The sequence below is a fragment of the Eumetopias jubatus genome, unplaced genomic scaffold, assembly GCF_037043125.1.
Source record: "Eumetopias jubatus isolate StellerSeaLion01/CBP00866 unplaced genomic scaffold, mEumJub1_p1.0 scaffold_13, whole genome shotgun sequence".
Classification (NCBI taxonomy): domain Eukaryota; kingdom Metazoa; phylum Chordata; class Mammalia; order Carnivora; family Otariidae; genus Eumetopias; species Eumetopias jubatus.
This window is the reverse complement of record NW_028274819.1, coordinates 82,832,121-82,857,900: the sequence shown is the minus strand read 5'-3', so window position 1 is coordinate 82,857,900 and position 25,780 is coordinate 82,832,121. Positions and strand designations below refer to the sequence as shown.

At 38.3% G+C, this 25,780-nt stretch overlaps 1 pseudogene; it reads right to left on the bottom strand.

Annotated features, from left to right (window-relative positions):
• Positions 1-1,989: 1,989 nt before the first annotated feature.
• LOC114221581 (U2 spliceosomal RNA) lies at positions 1,990-2,153 on the bottom strand (annotated as a pseudogene).
• Positions 2,154-25,780: the final 23,627 nt, after the last annotated feature.

Genomic DNA, 25,780 nt, shown 5'->3' with positions numbered 1-25,780 from the left:
TAAAATTTGTATGGAACCAGAAAAAAACTGAATAACCAGAGGAAAGTGGAAAAAGAAAAGGAAAGCTGGTGGAATCACAATTCTGGACTTCAAGATCTTTTACAAAGCTGTAATCATCAGGGCGCCTGGGTGGCTCAGTCATTAAATGTCTGCCTTCAGCTCAGGTCATGATCCCAGGGTCCTGGGATCAAGCCCTGCATCAGGCTTCCTGCTTGGCGGGAGGCCTGCTTCTCCCTCTCCCACTCCCCCCTGCTTGTGTTCCCTCTCTCGCTGTCTCTCTCTCTCTCCATCAAAATAAATAAATAAAATATTTTTTTAAAAAAGCTGTAATCATCAAGACAATATGGTACTGGCACAAAAACAGACACCTAGATCAATGGAACAGAATAGGGAGCCCAGAAATAGACCCTCAACTCTATGGCCAACTAATCTTTGACAAAGCTGGAAAAATATCCAATGGAAAAAAATACAGGCTCTTCAACAAATGATGTTAGAAAAATTGGGTAGCCACATGCAGAAGAATGAAACTGGACCATTCCCTTACACTACACACAAAAATAGACTCAAAATGAATGAAAGACCTCAATGTGAGACAGGAATCCATCAAAATCCTTGAGGAGAACACAGGTAGCAACCTCTTCGACCTCAGCCACAGCAACTTCTTCCTAGATACATCACTAAAGGCAAGGGAAACAAAAGCAAAAATCAACTTTTGGGACTTCATCAAGATAAAAAGCTTTTGCACAGCAAAAGAAACAGTCAACAAAAGCAAAAGACAACCGACAGAAAGGGAGAAGATATTTGTAAATGACATATCAGATAAAGGGCTAGTATCCAAAATCTATAAAGAACTTATCAAACTCAACACCCAAAGAACAAATAATCCAATCAAAATATGGGCAGAAGACATGAATAGACATTTCTGCAAAGAAGACATCCAAATGGCCAACAGACACATGAAAAAGTACTCAACATCACTCAGCAGCAGGGAAATCCAAATCAAAACCTCAATGAGATACCACCTCACACCAGTCAGAATGGCTAAAATTAACAAGTCAGGAAAAGACAGATGTAGGCAAGGATGTGGAGAAAGGGGAACCCTCCTACACTGTTGGTGGGAATGCAAGCTGGTGCAGCCACTCTGGAAGACAGTATGGAGGTTCCTCAAATAGTTTAAAATAGAGCTACCCTACAACCCAACAATTGCACTACTGGGTATTTACCCCAAAATTACAAATGTAGTGATCTGACCTTAAGGGAAAATCTTCTAGAGTAATATAGCCCCAAGCGTTACAATGGCCAGACGTAATGAAGACCACATTTCCCAAGCTCCCTTTTGGCTAAGTGTGACAATGTGACTGACCTAATTTCTGGCTAATGGATTAGAATGGAAATGATATTGAAATTCTAATCAAGCATTTAGACGGTAGGGCTATAACTCTGGAAAACAGTATGGAGGCTCCTCAAATAGTTGAAAATAGAGCTACCCTATGACCCAGCAATTGCACTACTGGGTATTTACCCCAAAGATACAAATGTAGTGATCTGAAGATATACATACACCCCAGTGTTTATAGCAGCAGTGTCCACAATAGCCAAACTGTGGAAAGAGCCCGGATGTCCACCAACAGATGAATGGATAAAGAAGATGTGAGATTATATATATATATATATATATATATATATATATAATGGAATATTATGCAGCCATTAAAACATGAAATATTGCCATTTGCAACAACGTGGATGCAACTCGAGTGTATTATGCTAAGCGAAATAAGTCAATCAGAGAAAGTCAAGTATCATAGGATCTCAGCGATATGTGGAATTTCAGAAACAAGGCAGAGGATCATACGGGAAGCGAGGGAAAATGAAACAATAGGAAACCAGAGAGGGAGACAAACCATAAGAGATTCTTAATCTCAGGAAACAAACTGAGGGTGGGTTGAGTGGAGGGGGCAAGAGGGATGGGTTAAGTGAGTGACAGACATTGGGAGGGTATGTGCTATGGTGAGCATTTTGAATTGTGTAAGGCTGATGAGTCACAGACCTGTACCCCTGAAACAAATAATACATTATATGTTACTAAAAAGAAAAAGTAGAGTAGATCAACAAAACTACACTTGATCTTAGCCAAAAGGCTGAGAAGTGATAGTAGATCAACAAAACTAGAAGCTGGTTCTTTGAAAGAATTAATAAGATCTATAAACCTTTGACCAGACTTATCCAAAAGAAAAGACCCAAATTAATAAAATTATGAATTAAAGGGGAGAGATCATGACTAACACCAAGGAAATAGAAACAATTATTAGAAATTATTATCAGGAAATATATGCCAATAAATTAAGCCACCTGGAAGAAATGAGTGACTTCCTGGAAACTGATAAACTACCAAGACTAAGACAGGAAGAAATTGATAATCTGAATAGACCAATAATCAGTAACAAAATTGAAACAGTAATCAAAAACCTCCCAAAAAACGAGTCCAGGCCAGATGGCCTCCCAGCGGAATTCTACCAAACATTTAAAGAAGAAATAATTCCTATTCTTCTGAAGCTCTTCCAAAGAATAGAAACAGAAGGAAAACTTCCAAACTCGTTCTATGAGGCCAGCATAACCTTGATCCCAAAACCAAAATGGAGAATTACAGAGGAATCAACATGGGTACCAAAATTCTCACCAAAATACTAGCCAATAGGATCAAACAGTACATTAAAAGGATTATTCATCACGACCAGGTGGGATTTATTACTGGGATGCAAGGGTGGTTTAACATCTGCAAATCAATCACTGTGATAGAACACATTAATAAAAAAAAGACAAGAACCATATGATCCTCTCAAATGATGCAGAAAAAGCATTTGATAAATATAACATCTTTTCCTGATTAAAACTCTTCAGAGTGTATGGATAGAGGGACTATTCCTCAATTTCATAAAAAACACCTATGAAAAGCCATCAGCGAATATCATTCTCAAGGGGTCAAGCTGAGAGCTTTTCCCTTAAGATCAGGAACACATCAAGGATGACCACTCTTGCCACTATCAGTCAACATAATACTAGAAGTTCTAGCAACAGCAATCATACAACAAAAGAAATAAAAGGTATTCAAATTGGCAAAGAAGAAGTCAAACTCTCTCTCTTCACAGATGACATGATACTTTATGTGGGAAAGCCAAAAACTCCACCCTTAAATTATTAGAACTCATACAGCAGTTCAATAATGTGGCAGGATAAAAAATCAATGCACAGAAATCAGTTCCTGTTCTATATAGTAACAACGTAACTGTAGAAAGAGAAATTAGGGAATCAATTCCATTTACAATTGCACCAAAACCATAAAATACCTTGGAATAAGCCTAACCAAAGAGGTAAAGGATCTATACTCTAGAAATTACAGAACACTTAGGAAATAAATTGAGGAAGACACAAAAGGAGGGAAAAATACCCCATGCTCATTGATTGGAAGAATAAATATTGTGAAAATGTCTATGCTACCCAGAGCAATCTACACTTTCAACACCATCCCAATCAAAATACCATTGGCACTTTTCAAAGAGCTGGAACAAACAATCCTAACATTTGTATGGAACAAATAAAGACTGCAAATAGCCAAGGAAATGTTGAAAAAGAAAAACAAAATTGGGGACATCACAATGCATGATTTCAAGCTATATTACAAAGCTGGATATCAATCAGACCACTCTGTACACCCACAAAATCAGCCTGAGATGTAAGAAGATACACCTGGATCTCTACAAACAGAATATCCCCAGCGGTTGTTTTCGAGATATGAAACGGAGAGCCATGCTTCTGTGGGCAGATATCAGAAGATAAGCGGAAGGGAGAGTGAGCCTCCGGGATCCTGCACCACTGGTGTGTGAAAGCTTCTCCCTCTGTGGACAAGGCACAGACTCGCAGACTGATAGCAGTGGGGAAAGAACTTTAGGGCAGCCCTCTAGGTTGAAACCTGGAGCTGCAGGGGCACGTGTGCAAACTGGGGGTGGCTCTTGGTTTTAGAACATGAAGGGTAGAGACTGCCTGGACCTGGAAGAGAGGGTTGGGAGTGCTGCTGTGGGGCAGACAACCCAGGACACTACATTTTTAGCAGCACAGACAGAAACAGAGACAGTATGGCCTGGAGAGCTCACTGAAGAATAGACTATGATCTCTCTGTTCTGAGGCAGTGGTTTGGATACAGTCACTTCTGCTCTGACTCTCTGAAGAGAAATGGAAAGCCGCCAGAGAACAAAAGCCCCTAAAAACCGGTTTTCACTGAGCCCATCCCCCCCTACAGGGGGCAGGTCTGCCCAAACAGGTTGCCTGACTAACAGTCCAGCAGGTCCCTCCCCCAGAAGACAGTCTGGGAGTACAAGAAGCTGACAACCCTAAGGTCCCTATAAAACAGGTGCATCTTGCTTGGGTTGTGGTCATTAATTTGGACTCTACATTCTTTCAACCACCCCTCAACAGAATGACTAAGAGGAGGAACCCCCCAAATAGGAAAGACTCAGAGACTGTGACTTCTGCCACAGATTTGCAAGTGGACATAGATAATAAGCAAGATGTCGGAAATAGACTTCAGGGTAACAGTTATGAGGGCAATAGCTAGAATGGAGAAAATGATTAATGGCAGCATAGAGTCTCTAAGGGTAGAAATGAGAGCTGATCTGGCAGAACTTAAAAATGTTATCAATGAGATTCAATCTAATCTAGAGACTCTAACAGCTAGGGTAAATGAGACAGAAGAATGAATTAGTGATCTAGACGACAAACTGATAGAAAAGAAGGAATGGGAGGAAGTCTGGAACAAACAGCTTAAAATCCATAAAAACAGAATTAGAGAAATAAGTGATGCCAAGAAATGTTCCAATGTCAGAATTATTGGGATCCCTGAGGAGATCGAGAGAAAGAGAGGACTAGAAGATATATTTGAGCAAATTGTAATGGAGAACTTCCCTAATCTGGGGAATGAAGCAAGCATTCATATCCTAGAGGTAGAGAGGACCCCTCACAATTTGAAGGAGAACAGATCAATGCCCTGGCATGTAATAGTAAAACTCACAAGTCTTAGAACCAAGGAAACCATCTTAAGGGCAGTTAGGGGGAAGAGATTACTTACATAGAGAGAGAGAAACATCAGAATAACATCAGACGTATCCACAGAGACCTGGCAAGCCAGAAAGGGCTGGCAAGACATATTCAGAGTACTAAATGAGAATAACATGCAGCCAAGAATACTTTATCCAGCAAGGCTGTCACTTAGAATGGATGGAGAGATACAGAGCTTCCAGGACAAGCAGAAACTGAAAGTATTTGTGACCACTAAGCCAGCCCTGCAAGAAACATTAAGGGGGGGTTCTATAAAAGGAGAAAGACCCCAAGAGGGATATAGAACAGAAATTTACAGAGACAATCTATAGGAACAAGGACTTCACAGGCCACATGATGACAATAAAATCATATCTTTCAATAAACACCTCAACATGATCAGCCTAACTACTCTGTAAAGCAGCACAGAGTTACAGATTGGATAAAAAGACAGGACCCATCCATATGCTGTTTAAAAGAGATTCATTTTGAACCTAAAGATACATCCAGACTGAAAGTGAAGGGATGGAGATCAATCTTTCATGCCAAAGGAACTCAAGAGAAAGCTGGAGTAGCAATTCTCATATCAGAAATTTTAGATTTTAAGCTAAAGACTGTAGTTAGAGACACAGAAAGATACTATATCATTTTAAAAGGTCTATCCACAAGAAGATTTAACAATTGTAAATATCTATGCGCCTAACATGAGAGCAGACAACTACATAAGCCAACTGTTAACCAAAACAAAGAGACATATTGATAATAAGTGGTTAATTGTAGGAGACCTCAACACTCCACTCTCAGCAATAGACAGATCATCTAAGCAGAAAATCAACAAAAAAACAAGAGCTTTGAATGACACACTGGACCAGAAGGACCTCACAGATATATACAGAACATTCCATCCTAAAGCAACAGAATACTCATTCTTCTCCAGCGCATATGGAACTTTCTCCAAAATAGACCACATACTGTGTCACAAATCAGGTCTCAACTGATACCAAAGATTGAGATTATTCCCTGTGTATTTTCAGACCATAATGCTTTAAAACTGGAACTCAATCATAACAAAAAATTTGGAAGAAATTCAAACACTTGGAAGCTAAATGCCACTCTGCTTAAGAATGTTTGGGTCAACCACAAAATCAAAGAAGAACTTAAACAATTCATGATACCTAAGCCATGCATTAGAAGAGAAATAATTAAGATTAGAGCACAGATCAATAGATTAGAAACCAGAAATACAGTAGAGCAGATCAATGAAACTAGAAGCTGGTTCTTTGAATGAATTAGTAAGATCAATAAACCACTGGCCAGATATATCCAAAAGAAAAAAGAAAGGACCCAAATTAATAAAATTATGAATGAAAGGGGACAGATCACGACAAACACCAAGGAAATAGAAACAATTATTAGAAATTATTATCAACAACTACATGCCAATAAATTAAGCAACCTGGAAGAAATGGATGCCTTCCTGGAAACCTATACGCTCCCAAGACTGAAACAGGAAGAATTTGACAACCTGAATGGACAAATGACCAGTAACGACATTGAAGCACTGATCAAAAACCTCCCAAAAAACAAGAGTCCATGGCCTGATGGAGTCCCTGGGGAATTCTACCGAACATTCAAAGAAGAAATAATACCTATTCTCTTGAAGCTGTTTCAAAAAACAGAAACAGAAGGAAAGCTTCCAGACTCATTCTATGAGGCCAGCGTTACCTTAATCCCCAAACCAGGCAAAGACCCTATCAAAAAGGAGAATTTCAGACCAATACCTCTGATGAATATCGATGCCAAAATTCTCAACAAAATCCTAGCAAATACGATCCCACAGTACATTAAAAGGATCATCCACCATGACCAAGTGGGATTTATCCTTGAGTTGCAAGGGTGGTTCAACATCCACAAATCCATCACTATGATAAAACACATTAATAGGAGGGAGAAGAAGCATATGATCCTCTCAATTGATGCAGAAAAAGCATTTGACAAAATACAGCATCCTTTCCTGATTAAAACTCTTCAGGGTGTAGGAATAGAGGGAATATTCCTCAAGTTCATAAAATCCATCTATGAAAAACCCACAGTGAATATCATTCTCAATGGGAAAAAACTGAGGGCCTTTCCCTTAAGATCAGGAACACTACACGATGCAATCAGAAAACAAAAAGAAATAAAAGGTATTCAAATTGGCAAAGAAGAATTCAAATTCTCTCTCTTCACAGATGACATGACACTTTATGTGGAAAACCTAAAAGACTCCACCCCCAAATTACTAGAACTCATACAGCAATTCAGTAATGTGTCAGGATACAAAATCAATGCACAGAAATCAGTTGCTTTCTTATACACTAACAATGTAACTGTAGAAAGAGAAATTAGGTAATCGATTCCATTGACAATAGCACCTAACGCCATAAGATACCTTGGAATAAACCTAACCAAAGAGTCAAATGATCTATACTCTAGGAACTACAGAACACTCATGAAAGAAATTGATGAAGACACAAAAAGAAGGAAAAACATTCCATGCTCATGGATTGGAAGAATAAACATTGTGAAAATGTCTATGTTGCCCAGAGCAATCTACACTTTCAATGCCATCCCAATCAAAATACCAATGGCATTTTTCTAAGTCCTGGATCAAACAATCTTAAAATTTGCATGGAACCAGCAAATACCTTATATCGCCAAGGAAATGTTGGAAAAAAAAAACCCTGGGGGCATCACGTTGCCTGATTTCAAGCTATATTACAAAGCTGTGATCATCAAGACAGCATAGTACTGGCACAAAAACAGACACACAGATGATTGGAATAGAATAGATAGAGAGCCCAGATATGGACCTTCAACCCTGTGATCAACTAATCTTTGACAAAGCAGGAAAGAATGTCCAATGGAATAAAGACAGTCTCTTCAACAAATGGTGTTGGGAAAATGGACAGCCACCTGAAGAAGAATGAAACTTGATCATTTTCTTACACCCTATGCAAAGATAAACTCTAAATGGATGAAAGACATCAATGTGAGATAGGAATCCATCAAAATCCTAGAGGAGAACATCGGCAGTAATCTCTTCAACATCAGCCACAGCAACTTCTTTCAACACAAGTATCCAAAGGCAAGAGTCACAAAAGTGAAAATGAACTTTTGGGACTTCATCAAGATAAAAAGCTTCTGCACCCAAAGGAAATGGTGAACAAAACAAAGAGGCAACCCAAGGAATAGAATAAAATATTTGCAAATGACACTACAGATAAAGGGCTGTTATCCAGAATCTAAAAGAACTTCTCAAACTCAAGACCCAAACAACAAATAATCAAGTCCAAAAATGGGCAGAAGACATGAACAGACACTTCTCCAAAGAAGACATACAAATGACTGATAGACAAATGAAAAAATGTTCATCATCATTAGCCATCAGGGAAATTCAAATCAAAACCACATTGAGATACCACCTTACACCAGTTAGAATGGCAAAATTTGACAAGGCAAGAAACAACAAATGTTGGCAAGGTTGTGTAGAAAGAGGAACTTTCTTACACTGTTGGTGGGAATGCAAGTTGATACAGTCACTCTGGAAACCAGTGTGGAGGTTCCTCAAAAAGTTAAAAATAGAGTTATCCTATTACCCAGCAATTGCAGTACTGGGCATGTACCCCAAAGATACAGATGTAGTGAAAAGGAGGGCCAGATGCACCCCAATGTTCTTAGCAGCAATGTCCACAATAGCCAAACTGTGGAAAGAGCCAAGAAGCCCTTCAACAGATGGATAAAGATGTTGTCCATATATACAATGGAATATTACTCAGCCATCGGAAAGGGTGAACACCCAACTTTTGCATCAACATGGGTGGAACTGGTGGTGATTATGCTAAGTGAAATAAGCCAAGTAGGGAATGTCAATTATCATATTTCAGTTATTTGTGGAACATAAGGAATAGCATGGAGGACATTAGAAGGAAGGGAAAAATGAAGTGGGGGAGTCAGAGGGGGAGATGAACCATGAGAGACTATGGACTCTGGGAAACAAACTGAGGGTTTCAAAGGGGAGGGAGTGGGGAGATGGGTTAGTCCAGTGATGGGTATTAAGTATGGTATGTATTGCATGCAGCACTGGGTGTTATACACAAACAATGAATCATGGAACACTACATCAAAAACTAATGATGTACTGTATGGTGAGTAATATAAATAAATCAGATAGATATAGATGATAGATGGATAGATAGATAGATAGATAGATAAATGATAGATGATAGATGATGATAGATAGATAGATAGATAGATAGATAGATAGATAGATAGATAGATAGATGATAGATAGATAGATAGATATAGATAGATAGATGATAGAAAGAAGGTTTTTATAATAAGTTACCCATATCTTAGTATTATTGTCCCACTTCCTAAAAATTTTAATGCTAGGAAATGATTATAGAATGCTTGATACACCTCATATGCCAATTCATCACAATTTTGTTGTTTTCTCCACCTTCCTTTTCAGGATTACCAGACACCACTATTCTTTGGACATTGGGCTAAATCTAAGATCAGATTCTGCAGTGTGGAAGTAGATCACATCATGCCCCAGAGATTCCGTCTGTGCTCCAGGCCAAACTTACTCCTGGCATTGAACATTCAGAGACACTGAATCAGAAGCTCCCTGGGGTATCATTTGAATCCACCCCATAACTGGTTTTCACTCCTGCAGGGCATATTACCAGTTTCCCTGAAGGACACTGGAGCAGAAGGAGAAACAAATGAGGCCCCTGAGAGAGTATACCCAGATGTGAGAGTTCCTGCCAGTGCAAGCCATGGTAAGGAGCAGCAAGAGGTTCTGGGGGGAGAAAGGAGACTGTACCTGACCATTTGAAAGACATACTACCACCACCATGCAAACAGTGTCCTGGGAGATAATAGTTTATAAACATCTGATTCCTGACATGCTGCTTCAGCTTTCATCCTGACCTTCCCCCATTGCTCCTGAAATCACTCTGAGTGTCTAGAAAAGCCCTGGCAGGAGGGCAAATATTATTATGTTAATGATTGCTTTGAAGAGTAACTGAGAGTAATTAGTCTTTCTAAATGCACGAAAACATCAGGAAAGGCAACGCAGCATAGGCTCAAGGGGATAGGATTTCAAATCTGACTAGAAAAGATGATTTACTACTTTTCTGACATTTCTTCTTCATTTTTTCTTATACAAAATGGGGAAGTTAATAATACCATGTTCTATAACAGTTGTAATGATCAAATGGAATATCTATAAAAGGATGTTTAACAAGTAGCAAATTGTGACTGGGTTAATAAATATTATTCCACTATGATAGTGAGTAAGATTATGTAAAGATCATAACAAAAATATGACATTTGATGCACATTATCTCTTGTGGTTGCTATTTTGTAGTTATTACTGGTAAAAAATAAACTGTGAGTGAGTTCTAATGATAAAATATTAACTGGAAAAAACAAAATTTAAAAATAGAATATACTCAACAATCTTAACATATAAAAATACATAAGTTTAAAGAGAAAACCAGGAAAAATATATCTCGGGGGGGATTAATTACAAGCTTAAAAGGGAGATTTATTGGAATGTTTGCTCAGTACCTTTTTTTGTTTGTTTGTCTTAATTTTTTATTTAAATTCAATTTAGATTGCTCAGTACCTTTTTTTTTTTTTTAGGAAGTCTGCTTTCATCCCCTAATCCAATTAAGTGCAGTGGAAGTGACTATGTTCTGTCATCATACTTCTCTAATCCAAGTTGTGCTATATATTATTGGGTCAGAGATGATCTATATAAGTTGGGCCCAGGCCTCTTTCTAAAGGGTCCAAGTAGAGAGAGGGAGTATGATAATTAAGTTTCTCTCTGCATAGCTGAGCCATAAATTCTAAAACTTGGAAAGTTGGGGGTTATGTTTTCTGTCACATGAAAAAATACAACAAAAATAGACACTCCTAGATTTTATTTATTTTTTTTATTTTTTACAGATTTTATTTATTTGACAGAGAGAGATAGTGAGAGCAGGAACACAAGCAGGGGGAGTGAGAGAGGGAGAAGCAGGCTTCCTGCCAAGCAGGGAGCCCGATGCAGGGCTTGATCCCAGGACCCGGGGATCATGACCTCAGCCGAAGGCAGACACTTAATGACTGAGCCACCCAGGTGCCTCGACACTCCTAGATTTTAAAAACACTGAAAGAAATGTTAGGAGATCCCTGTACAAGAAATATTAGAAAAAGTTCTTCAGATCCCTATTGCCATTGGCCACAAATTACAGATTTGACAGTAATTCAAATCTACACAAAAATCAAAGTGCAATAGTAAAGGTAATTACATAATTACAAAAGAGTATATATGCATATCTCTTCCACTTTTGTCCCTTAACTGATTTAAAAGGCAATAGTATAAAACAATATGTATATAATTGTATTATTGGGCCTATAACATATGGAAATATATTTAGCAATAACAGCACAAAGGAGGCAAGTGGGAGCAAAGCTGTACAGGGCACAGATGATAACTTGAATCCAATGAAAGTAATAAAAAGAAACAGAATGATTAATGTAACAAATTCTATATATGTGTGTGTATAATAATATACACACACACATAATTCACTGCCTTCTAACCTCCTTTATTTCTGATGAATCAGTTGTTAAATTTGTTGGGGTTTTTAAAAATACACAATCATATACATTATATACTAATATACATAATTGCTCTTTACTTCCCTCAATATGTTTAAAAGCATTAGATTATATAATCATTTTAAAAATAAACTTTTGGGCTTGTAACATATATAGATTTAATATGTCTAAAAAAATTCCACAAGTATGTGGGGTAAAAATAGATCTATATGGGGTAAAGTTTCTATATTTCACTGGAACTAAGTCAGAACAATATGAAGTAAATTCTGATAAGTTAGGATGTATATTTTAAGTTTTAGAGCAACCACTAAGAAAACAACTCAAAAAATATACTTTCAAACTCCTTCAAAGAAATTTAAATGTTACACTAGATAATATCCACTTAATATAATAGAAGGCTATAAATGAGGAATAGAAGAACAAAAGTGACATAAGACTAATAGGAAACAAAAATAAAATGGCACATGATGGGTCACCTGGGTGCCTCAGTCAGTTAAGCAGCTGCCTTCAGCTGAGGTCATGATCCCAGCCTCTTGGGATTAAGCCCCATATCAGGCTCCCTGTTCAGTGGGGAGTCTGCTTCTCCCTCCCCTGTTCTTGTGCTCTTGCTTGCTCTCTCTCTCTCCTTCTCTCTCAAATAAATAAAAATAAATAAAATGGCACATAAAAAGTTAGCTATGTTAATGATAACATTAAGAGTGAATGAATTGGACAATTCAATGAAAAGGCAGACATTGTCACATTAGTTTTCCTTTTCTTTTTTTAAGATTCAACTATATGCTGTCTACAGGAGAAATAACTTAGGTTTAAAGATATCTCCACTCCCCAAAGTCCTTCTCCCCAAAGGAACCCATCCCAGTGTATTTGATATATGACCTTAGAGATAACAAATTTTGGAGATAGATAGATGATAGATAGATAAATGATAGATAGATAGATGATAGATAGATAGATGATAGAATCTTTAAAATGCATAGTTTTTAATGTTTTTTCATGTTTTTAGATGTTATTATACTATGAATTATGCTTTCTCTTTTGCTTTTTCTTTTACTCTTTTTTCATGTTGCAATCCACTAGTACCCCATATTCCTCCAGGAGTGTCCTTTCTCCTTTTCCTTATGCTCAGCCACTTTTCCTTCCCACATAATAATGATCCCCCAGGATTTGGAATGCCAAAACCTCTAAAACCCAAACCTAAGAGTTGATACTGCCAAAGACATAGAGATCCCATGATTGCCATAGCTGGACTAGGCCTGCATCACCATGAGATGCCAATATCCCAGAAGCAAGACAGATGTAGATGGGCTGAGTGTCTGTGGCAGATAAAGGTAAGGAAGGAACTAGATCCCACCATGCAGGGAGTATTTGATGGATATCATTGGATCCTGTATATGCTAGGTGCTACCCTAAGTATGGAATGAGGTAATGAAAAGGAGATAAAGTCATTCCATTTCAAGATAATGATGCAAGAAGACCCTGAATTCACTGTCTCCCATGAACACACCAAATCTGCAGCTATATATGAACAACTTCCTCTGGAAAAAAACTAAAAACTACCTGAGTGGATCCTATACATTGGGCAAAAGAGAAAAAGAAACACACACTCACATACATTGAAGTGGATAACAGAGGCTGAGACACAAACAAACCCCATTCTCAGCACAGTGACCCAGAATTGGGAGGGAACTAAAAAACCTGGAGTTTCTCCCTGTGGAGTGAAGAGTTTGAATATCAAATTGGACATCCCAGCTTTTAAAGCCTGCACCTGAGAGACAAGCCCCCAAAACATCTAGTTTGAAAAACAATGTTCAGATCCACAAAACCTACAAGGATAGAGTGAACTGAGTAAAGGCTCTAAAAGGTCTCACATGCTTGGACACACTCACCCCAAAGCCTAGCACAGAAACAGCCAATCATGGCCATGAGTTATGTGAGAAAGGTCTTGCACTGATATTGGTAGTTACTGGATGATCAGCGGGTGGTTGCTGAGGGTTAGAGTGTCTGTGGTAATTTTTTAAAATAAGACAACAAAATAATTCAACATCAATTTAATCTTCCTTTTGCAAACAATTTCTCTGTAGCAGGTGATGATGTTTGATAACATTTTACCCACAGTAGAACTCCTTTCAAAATTCAGTTAAACCTATCAAACCTCAGTTGTTGCTTTATCAACAAAATTTATGTTATATTCTAAATCTTTTGTTGTCACTTCAACAATCTTTATAGCATCTTTACCAGCAGTAAATTCCACCTCAAGAAACCACTTTCTTTGCTCATCTATAAGAAAGCAACTCCTCATCTTTAAAGTTTTATCACAAAATTGCAGCAATTCATTCACATCTTCAGGCTCCACTTCATATTCTAGTTCTCTTGCTATTTCTATCACATTTGTAGTTACTTCCTCCACTAAAAGCTTGAAACCCTCAAGTCATCCATAAGAATTGAAGTCAACTTCTTTCAAACTTCTGTTAATGTTGACACTTTACCTCTTCCCATGAATCACAACTGTTCTTAATGACATCTAGAATGGTGAATAATTTCCAGATGGTTTTTAATTTACTTTGCCCAGATCTATCAAAGGAATTACATATATGTCAGCTATAGCCTTATGTAATGTATTTCTTAAACAATAATACTTAAAGTGCCTGGGTGGCTCAGTCAGTTAAGCGTCTGCCTTCAGCTCAGATCATGATCCCAGGGTCCTGGGATCGAGACCCGCATCGGGCTCCCCGCTCAGCGGGGAGCCTGCTGCTCCACCTGCTTGTGCTCTCTCTCTCTTTCTCTCTCTGCCAAATAAATAAATAAAAATTTCTTTAAAAAAAGGAAAACAATAATACTTAAAAGTCAAAATTAGTCCTTGGTCCATGGGCTGCAGAATGGATAAGGTTAGCAAGCATAAAAACAACAATCTCATTGTACATCACCATCAGAACCCTTGGATGAGTAGGTGCATTGTCAACGAACAGCAATATTTTGAAAGGTATCTATTTTTTCTGAACAGTAGTCCTGAACGATGGGCTTAAAATATTCAGGAAACCATGTTGTAAGCAAATGGGCTGTCATCTGGGCTTTGTTGTTCCATTTATAGAGTGCAGGCAGAATCAGTTTAACATCATTCTTAAGGCCCTAGGAGTTCAGAATAATAAATTAATATTGGCTTCAACTTAAAGTGCATTAGCTCCTAACAAGAGAGTCAACCTGTCCTTTGAATCTTTGAAGCCAGGCTTCAAAGTTACAGTGTAACTACTGTCATTATCTTGGTTAGAAATTCTGGATAACTTGCTATAGCATCTACATCTGCACTTGCTGCTTCATCTTGAACTTTTGCATTATGGAAATGACTTCTTTCCATAAACCTCAGAAACCAACCTCTGTTAGCTTAAAACTTCTGCAGCTTCCTTCCCTCTCTCAGTTTTCATGGAATTGAAGAGAGTTGGGGCCTTGTTCTGGATTAGGCTTTGGCTTAAAACAATGTTTTGGCTGATTTGATCTTCTATCCAGACTGTTAAAACTTTATCCATATCAGCCATAAGAGCGTTTTGCTTTATCATTTGTGTATTCACTGAAGTAACACCTTTAATTTCCTTCAAAACTTTTTCTTTGCATTAACAACTTGGCTAACTTTTTGGTGCAAGAGGCCTAGCTTTTGGCCTATCTCAGCTTTCAACATGCCTTCCTGACTAAGCTTAATCATTCCTAGTTTTTATTTAAAGTTAAAGACATGTAACTTTTTATTTTATTTGAATACTTAGGGGTCATTGTAAGGTTATTAATTGGCCAGATTTCAACATTTTTGTGTCTCAGGAAATACAAAATCCTCTCAGGAGAGGAAGAGAGATGGGGAAACAACCAGTTAGTTAACAGTCAGAGCACACACATTTATTAAGTTTGCTGTTTTATATGTGTGGCTCATGGCCCCTCACAATTACAATAGTAACATTAAAGATGTCTGATCAGAGATGATCATAACAAATATAATAATGATGAAAAAGTTTGAAATATTGGGAGAATTACCAAAATGTGACACTGAAACATGAAGTGAGCAAATGCTGTTGGAGAAATGGTCTTGATAGATTGTTTGTTGCAGGGTTACCACAAATGTTCAATTTGTAAGAAACACAGTATATGAAAAGTACAACAAAGTGAAGTACAATAAAATGCGATATGCCTATATACAGAAATATGTTGCGTTTTTATACACTAATGATAAACTATCACAAAGAGAAATTGAGAAAATAATCCCACTTACAATTGCTTCAAAAATAATAAAATACCTAGGAATAAATTTAATCAAGAAGGTGAAAGATCTGTAAACTGAAAACTATAAAACACTAATGAAGGAAATTGAGGAAGACACAGATAAATGGAAAAATATTCTCTGCTCATGTACTGAAAGTATTAATGTTGTTAAAAATGCCCATATTTCCCAAGTAATGTATAGATTCAATGCAATCCCTATTAAAATACCAATGCGTTTTTTACAGAAATAGAACCAGCAATCCTAAAATTTGTATAGAACCACAAAAGACCCCAAATAGCCAAAGCAATCTTGAGAAAGAAGAACAAAGTTGAAGTCATTATGCTTTCTGATTTTGAACTATATTACAAAGCTGTAGTAATCAAATCAGTATTGTATTGGTATAAAAACAGACATATAGAACAATGGGATAAAGAGCTCAAAAAGAAATCCACAAATTTAAAGTCAATTAATTTATGACAAAATAGCCAAGAATATACAATGGGAATAAGATAGTCTCTTCAATAAATGGTGATGTAGAAACTGGAAATCCACATGCAAAAAATAGATAGATGATAGATAGATGATAGGTAGATAGATGATAGACACGTACATACATACATAGAAAAGAAAAGAGAAACTGGACCACTATCGTACACCATACACAAAAATTAAAATGGATTGAAGATTTGAATGTAAGACCTGAAACTATTAACCTCCTAGAGAAAAAAAAAAATAGGCAGTAAGTTCTCTGACCTCAGTCTTGGCTATATATATATATATATATATATATATATATATATATATATATATATATATATGTATGTATATATATATTTGATTTGGCACTAAAAGCAAAAGCAACAAAAGAAAAAGGAAACAAATGGAACTATATCAAACTAAAATTCTTCTGCACAGCAAAGGAAACCATCAACAAAATGAAAAGGCAACCAACTGAATAGGAAAAATATTTGCAAATCATATATCCAACAAGGTGTTAATATAGATAATATATAAAGCATTCATACAACTCAATAGCAATAAAACAAACAACCCAATTAAAAAATGGGCAGAGGACCTGAATTGACATTTCTCCAAAGAAGAAATACAGATTTCCAACAGGTACATGAAAAGATGCTCAACATCACTAATTATCAGGGAAATGCAAATAAAAACCACAATGAGATATCACCTTATACCTATTAGAATGGCTATTATAAAAAAGACAAGAAATAACAAGTGTTCGTGAGGATGTGGAGAAAACAAAACCATTGTGCACTGTCAGTGAGAATGTAAATTGGTGCAGTGAAAATGTCAGTTGGTACAGCCACTATGGAAAACAGTAGACAGGTTTCTCCAAAATCTAAAAATAGAACTACCATATGATCCAGTAATGTCACTTCCGGGTATTTATCTGAAGAAAACAAAGACGCTAATTTGAAAAGATATGTGTATCTCCATGTTCACTAAAGCATTATTTACAATAGCCAATGTTGGAAACAACCTAAATGTCCACTGATGGATAAAGAAAAAGTGGTATATGTGTAGACACACACACACAATTGGATATTATTCAGCTATAAAAAGAATAAAATCTTGCCATTGGTGACAACATGGTTGGACCTTGAAAGCATTATGCTATGTGAAATTCATAAGACAGAGAAAGACCAATACCATAATATTTCACTGATATGTGTTATCTAAGAAATAGAAAAGCCCATACTCATAGACATTGCCTGCCAAGGGGTCGGGTGGAGCTGTAACGTGTAAAGAAGGTCAAAAGGAATAAACTTCCAGTTATAAATAAGCAAGTCATGATGTGTAATACACAGCATGGTTACTATATTTAATCATACTGTATTACATATTTGAAATTTGCTAAGAGACTAGATCTTAAAAGTTCTCATCACAAGAAAATATTTTGTAACTATGTATGCTGATGGATTTTAACTAGACTTATTGTAGTGATTATTTTGCAATATATACAAAGATTGAATTATTGTGTTGTATACCTGAAACTAATGTTATATGTCAATATTACCTCAATAAAAATTATTTTTGCCCCTAATATTTTCTAAGTGTACAATAAGGAAAAGAAGAGAGAGAAAGAAGAAAAAAAAAAGGAGATTTTCCTACATTTGGGAAAAGTTAAGCTGTCTGGGGGATAAGATAAGCACAGAGGTAGCACCTGAGAACTAACAAGAGTTTCTGAATCCAGCTAATGTGTGTTTTGATCCCACAGGGTGCTGGGGAGCTTGGCCAGCTGACTGCACAGTCTGATTGAGCAGTGGCATCAGGTGAGACTTGCTGAAGTATTCTCTGAGATGGAAACACAGTGTCCAGATCTCATGATAGATGGCACCTTCGAAATCAACAGCCCCTTATCTCAGACTATCTTCCATTTTGATTGGATCTGGTATTTTCTGTGTAAATCCCAGAGATAGGGGAAACATGGCTGTTAATTTCATTATCTAGCTCTCTGAAGATGTGTGTGTGTGTGTGTGCATGATTTAAGTAGCTGTGAAACACATGCACACCTATTTGTGAAGTTGGGATCCATAATTCTTTTTCCTTCTAAGCTTTGGCAACAAAGTGAGATTGTGCTGTCCATGAGCACTGTCCCGCTCTAAATATGGAGTAACAGAGAATGTGGTCCTTATTTCCTGACTTCCTTACCTGAAAGCACTTGAAAATACATTCTTTTCTGTGGTGGTACGGGTAAGAAGGTATTAGCTGAATAATTAGGAGATCTGTATTCCATGCCAGCTTTGCTTATTTAAGGGTGAGGCCTTGGATAGGACATATACCACCTCAGACCCCAGTTTTCTAATTTGCAAAGATGTCACAGTAAGATCTTAAGATGTTTTTCTATTCTGACTTCATTGTGGTTAAATCCTGCCATTTACCATGCTGTGGAACCAAGCTGGGTCCACAGACACCAAAGTGTTAAAGGAAGAGATGATTTTAAGTACAGAGGGAAGTTTACTAGCCAGTAAAGGAGCGGACATTGTTGCCTGAGCACCAAAAGGACCAGGCTGGCAAAATGTCAGGAGAGAAGGCCCAGAGAGGGAAAAGAGGTGTGGTGGAGGCAGCCTGAGAGGGATAGGTCTGCTGAGTGGAGCACAGGCAGGTGGTGCCTGATTTCATCTAGTCTACGGTTTGCAGAGTCTAGTTCAGCTGACACCAATGAGCAATCCTGGGGCAGGCAGCTTAGAGGCATCTTCCTGGAGAGTCTGCAGGACCCTGAGGGCTGAGGGAAGTTGTGTTTTAACTTAGCCATTCAGAGGCACCAGAAGAGCTGCTAATGCTTTGCTTAGATACAAAATTAGATGGGGTTGCTGGGTGATAGACATTGGGGAGGGTATGTGCTATGGTGAGTGCTGTGAATTGTGCAAGACTGTTGAATCACAGATCTGTACCTCTGAAACAAATAATACATTAGATGTTAAAAAAAAAAGAAGAAGAAGATAGCAGGAGAGGAAGAATGAAGGGGGAGATGAACCATGAGAGACGATGGACTCTGAAAAATATGAGGGTTCTAGAGGGGAGGGGGTTGGGGGGATGCATTAGCCTGGTGATGGGTATTAAAGAGGGCATGTTCTGCATGGAGCACTGGGTGTCATATGCAAACAATGAATCATGGAACACTACATCAAAAACTAATGATGTAATGTATGGTGATTAACATAACATAAAAAAATGCGACTAGTGTTTCAGATCTGAAAATTCATTAACTCTTGTAGATCTAAAAAAAAAAAAAAAATAGAACTGTTTTGCTTAGAGAAGTCCCTGGTAGCAACTCAATTACCTTGAGTTATACCCCTCAGTGACTCTTTAAAGCTGAGTAAATGGAAAATTTGTTTAAATCTTCTCTGAGTGGGGTGGGGTTATATGTGTAGAAACAAAACCTGAACTCTCCCTTTTTGAAGCAGCCCCTCTGAAATCCTGCTCTAAATGTACAGTGTTTGTACTTAGACGTTACCAGACACTGGAATCCAGGCTCCACCAGCCCCAGCTCTGTGGCTTTGAGCAAGAGAGTTAATGCCTCTAAGCATTTATTTCCTCATTTGTAAAATGGGGATAATAATACCTTCCTTACAATGTACTCATGAGGGATAAGCTAACAAATATATGACATATGATAATGGTTCAATAACAATGGTTGTAATGATTAAACCACTACTTAATCAGGCTCCATACAAAAGGAGACCAGGGTAAGAGGACCACTTCTTCCTCCCTAGGGTGAAGATTAAGAGAATGACACTCCCAAAGTAGGTATGGGGTTTAAAGGAGAGCCAGTTCTCTCTGGGAGTCAGTGAGCGTCCTTCATCACAAAGCAGGATAATATGCATAATACGGATGTAGAACACATTGGAATTGAGCCTAACCAGCCATGAGAGGCTACTATGGGCCTGCTGGAGCCCAGAACAGCTACCTAAACACCTTCTACTTACTGGATTGAATCAGGAAGGGCTATTCCTACAGGCACATCTCCCTAGCCTTCTGAGCACACATCCTTCCAGCACTGGCAGTAGAAGGAAAGGTCAGACTCTCTGAGCCACTCACACTCTGCTTCTTTGGGAATCAATAGAGACTGAGTCCTAAGTCCTGTTTCCAAGAGCCTCCCTCCTTCCCATTCAAAAATCATCTTGATTTTTGGCTTATCCAAGACAAATTCTTAATTTTATACTGTGAAATATCTCCTCTCACCATCATATACAATAAACATTGAAAGAAAGGCAATCAGTTGAGAGGACAGCATCTTATTCCCTCCTAAGTGACATGCAAGCAATCAAGTGTGTTGCCTTCTTGGTGTTTCCAGTTCCCACTGTGCTGCAACGTATAATCTCCTAAGTCACATACAAGTAATTGGGCCTGTTGCCCTCTTGGTGTCTCCTGTTCCCTCTGTACAACAGACTTGAGAGGAGTGTAAAAGGCTTCCATCCCTTCTCCCCTGGCTGACTAAGCAACAAGACCTGAGCCTGGCCGGGGCTGTGGTCTTTGTGTGCAGAGCTGGGTCCAAGGTACTCAATTTCCTCAGGAAGACAGTGTGGGAATCACATGTGTTTTAACTTTCATGTCTTGTAGCCTCTCACTGGTCTCCAGGACCTCTGGCTACTAATTCCAGCCCCAGCCCCTCTACAAAGGCTTCAACCAGCTTTTCAAGGACACCACCTGACAGCACCTACACTCATACCCATCCTTTGGGGGACTGAAGACTCAAAGGGGTAAACCTTTGACCAAGAAGAGATAGTAACATATATAATTTTTTCCTTCTTTTACTTCACTGATGAAAGATCCTGAGATATAGTTTGTATGAATTTCAAAGATGTACCCTTAGGACAGAACAAAATCAGCTATGTGTAGTAGCCTCCCTAGCAAATCCTCATTCTTGGCCTACATGCCCTGCTAACTTCACTCCCCTTGCTCACTCCCTAATCAAGGATATAAGCCCTATAACTCAGTCTCTGCTTTCTGGATTACATGGGCTAGGACAAGGCTTTCACACCAGGAGAGCTAGCCTCACATAAGCCATGGGGACTATAAGCCTAAAATACTTCCAAAATGGCCCTTGGTTGACCCATAGGGCCCATATTCACCTTGCTTGTAATCATTTTACAAAACTATACTGTGGGTAGGAGGCAGAGGATACTGAAACCTTGACAGACTGGAATCTCCTACTCTCCCTTTTCATGCTTTATTCCTACTTTCCTTTTCTCTCTTCTCTTTTCTTTTTCCTTTTCTTTCCTTCCCTTTTTTTTTTTCCTCAGGTGGGGCGAGGCCTTCTGTTCCCAGACTTCATTTCTCTTCCCAGTGTTCATTTTCCCCTTATATAACAGTATTTCATGATGGCTCCTCCAATTCACATGAACCTGCAGCCAGAATCTTGGAATTGTCATTGATACCTCATTCCACCCTTCTAGCCTCACATGCGATCCATCACTAAGACCCATCAATTTGATCCACTAGATCATCTTTAATCTGTCCACTTCTCCCAATTCCCTCTGTAACACCCTAGTCCAAGTCATCTAGATACAACAATCTTTAACTTTTCCCACATCTACTCCTTCTCTTTCTAGACATTAAATTTTAATTGCTAATATCAGCCCACCTATGCTACTGTTCCTGCTCATTTAACACTTCTAAAAAATGTTCCATCACTCAACATTAAATCCAAATTTCTTGGCGTGACCTACAAGAATCTGTGAAATTCAACCATTGCTAGCCTGTCTAGGATCATCTCATTCCATGTTTTCCATTCCTATATGCCCGTCATAATGGATTCCCACTCTTTTTGGTGCCTTGCACATGCTATTCCCCTATTTTCCTCTTTCTCCTCTTCTCCCTAGCTTTTCTGCGTTCTACTCATTGTTCAGGTCTCAGGAAAATGTGCTTTCCGCAAAGATTTCCTGATCACCACTCTAAACTCCTTCTGTAAAGCATGCCTTGTCTTCTATGCTTTCCCACTATTATAGAATGTCTGTTATCAATTTAGTCACAATTTTAACTAGATGTGTATTTGTGTGGTCATTGGTTTGCTTTATTTTTCTTTCTCAGTAATCTGCAGGCTCCAAGAAAGCAGGAGCAGTGTCTGTTTTGTTTGACACCAAACCCAAGTACCTAACACATCATAGAACCTCAATGAAAAAAAATTGTTGAATAAATAAGTGATTGAGTACAAGCAAATGAGGAGTGTGAATGAATGAGTAGTTAGCAGCTGTATGAGTAAATGAATGAGTGACTGAGCCTATGAATACTTGACATAGTGCTCTTCTATTAGGAGCAATCAGGGAAACACTTAAAAAAATCAAAAGTGCATTTCCCAAATAAAACAAAACAAAGCAAGTGAGTTCTAAAAAGAAAACAAAACGATCACTAACTTGGGTTATTTATGGAATTATTTGTTTGGATTAGTGAGTAGCATAACTGATAGAAGTTTCAAAAACAAATATATTTTTATAAATCCCAAAGATATAAATAAACTCTGATATGACAATTTCTTTTTGTAACTTAGTACCAAAAATATTTCACCTCTCTTATTTTTATTTTTTTCATTTAATTTTATTTTATTGTTATGTTAGTCACCATACAGTACATCATTAGTTGTTTTTTTTTTAAGATTTTATTTATTTATTTAACCGAGAGAGATAGCAAGAGAGGGGACACAAGCAGGGGGAGTGAGAAAGGGAGAAACAGGCTTCCCTCTGAGCAGGGAGCCAGATTGGGTCTCGATCCCAGGACTCTGGGATCATGACCTGAGCCATAGGCAAACGCTTAATGACTGAGTAACCCAGGTGCCCCTAACATTTGTTTTTGTTGTAGTGTTCCATGAGTCATTGTTTGCATATAACACCCAGTGCTCCATGCAATACGTGGCCTCCTTAATACCAATCACTGGGCTAACCAATCCACCCTCCCCCTTCCCCTCTAAAAACCCTGTTTGTTTCTCGGAGTTCATAGTCTCTTATGGTTCATCTCCTTCTCTGATTTCCCCCCTTTCATTTTCCCCTTCCTTCTCCTAATGTCCTCCATGTTATTCCTTATGTTTGACAAATAAGTGAAATCCTATGATAATTGGCATTCTCTGCTTGACTTATTTCACTTAGCATAATCTCCTCCAGTTCCATCCATGTTGATGCAGAAGTTGGGTATTCATCCTTTCTGATGGCTGAGTAATATTCCATTGTATATATGGACCACATCTTCTTTATCCATTCATCTGTTGAAGAGCATCTTGGCTCTTTCCACAGTTGTGCTACTGTGGACATTGCTGCTATGAACACTGGGTGCATGTGGCCCTCCTTTTCACTACATCTGTATCTATGGGGTAAATACCCAGTAGTGCAATTGCTGGGTCATAGGTTAGTTCTATTTTTAATTTTTTGAGGAACCTCCACACTGTTTTCCAAAGTGGCTGTACCAACTTGCATTCCCACAAACAGTGTAAGAGGGTTCCCCTTTCTCCACATTCTTGCCAACATTTTTTGTTTCTTGCCTTGTCAATTTTTGCCATTCTAACTGGTGTAAGGTGGTGGTATCTCAATGTGGTCTTGATTTGAATTTCCCTGGTGACTAATGATGATGAGCATTTTTTTATGTGTCTGTTAGCCATTTGTATGTCTTCTTTGGAGAAGTGTCTGTTCATGTCTTCTGCCCATTTTTTTGACTTGATGATTTGTTTTTTGGGTGTTGAATTTGAGTTCTTTATAGATCTTGGAAATCAGTGCTTTATCTGTAGTGCTATTTGCAAATATCTTCTCCCATTCTGTGGGTTGCCTCATTGTTTTGTTGACTATTTCCTTTGCTGTGCAGAAGTTCTTATCTTGATGAAGTCCAAAAAGTTCATTTTCACTTTTGTTTCACTTACCTTTGGAGATGTATCTTGAAAGAAGTTGCTGTGGCCGATGTTGAAGAAGTTTGCCTATGTTCTCCTCCAGGATTTTGATGGATTCCTGACTCACAGTGAGGTCTTTCATCCCTTTGAGTTTATCTTTGTGTATGGTGTAAGACAATGGTCAGGTTTCATTCTTCTTTATATAGCTGCCCAATTTTCTCAGCACAATTTATTGAAAAGACTGTCTTCTTTCCATTGCACATTTTTTCCTGCTTTGTCAAGATTATTTGACCATAGAGTTGAGGGTCCATATCTGGGCTCTCTATTCTGTTCCCTTGGTGTATATGTTTGTTTTTGTGCCAGTACCATGCTGTCTTGGTGATCGCAGTTTTGTCAGATAGCTTGAAATCAGGCTTTGTGATGACCCCAGCTTTGGTTTTCTTTTTCAACATTTCCTTGGAGATTCAGGGTCTTTTCTGATTCTATACAAATTTTAGCATTCTTTGTTCCAGCACTTTGAAAACTGTTATTGGAATTATGATCCGGATGGCGTTGAAGGTATAGATTGCTCTGGGCAGCATAAACATCTAAATAATGTTTATTCTTCCGATTCATGAGCATGGAATGTTTTCTCCTCTTTTTGTGTCTTCTTCAATTTCTTTCATGAGTATTCTGTAGTTCCTAGAGTATAGATCCTTTGCCTCTTTGCTTAGGTTTATTCCAAGGTATCTTATGGTGTTTGGTGCTATTGTAAGTGGAATCGATTTCTAATTTCTCTTTCTAGAGTTCCATTGTTAGTGTAAAGAAAGCAACTGATTTCTGTGCATTGATTTTGTATCCTGCCACATTACTGAATTGCTGTATAAGTTCTAGTAATTTGGGGGTGGGGTCTTTTGGGTGATGCCTAAACCACGTATTAGAAGAGAAATAATTAAAATCCAGAGAGACTCCCCTTCCTACCCCGGGAGGAGCAGTGCAGGAGCGAACCACAGGGATCTGCTGGGTTTGGAGTCTCCACATGGGGTCTGGTGCCAGAGATAGAAATGCTCAGTCACAGGCCCAGTGAGCACGGAGTACAGCTGGAGACTGGGGAGATGGGAGTGATTGACTGCTTTTCTCTGGGGGCTTACTGAGGAGTGGGGCCCTGAGTTCTTGGCTCCTCCGGGGCAGAGATTGGGAGGCTGCCATTTTCACTCTTGTCCTGCAAAGCTGTACCGAAAGCTTGCAGGGAACAAAAGCTCCTGAGAGGAACCCCGAGCAGATTATTTAGCCCAGACCAGGCAAGGGCGGGCAATTCTGCCTCCAGCAAAGACACTTGGGAACGACGGCAACAGGCCCCTCCCCCAGAAGATCAGCAAGAACAGCCAGCCAAGACCAAGATTACAAATCAATGAGAACAGCTGAACTCCAGAGCTAGGGGAATACTGCACATAGATTCCATGCGTTTTTTACCATGATTC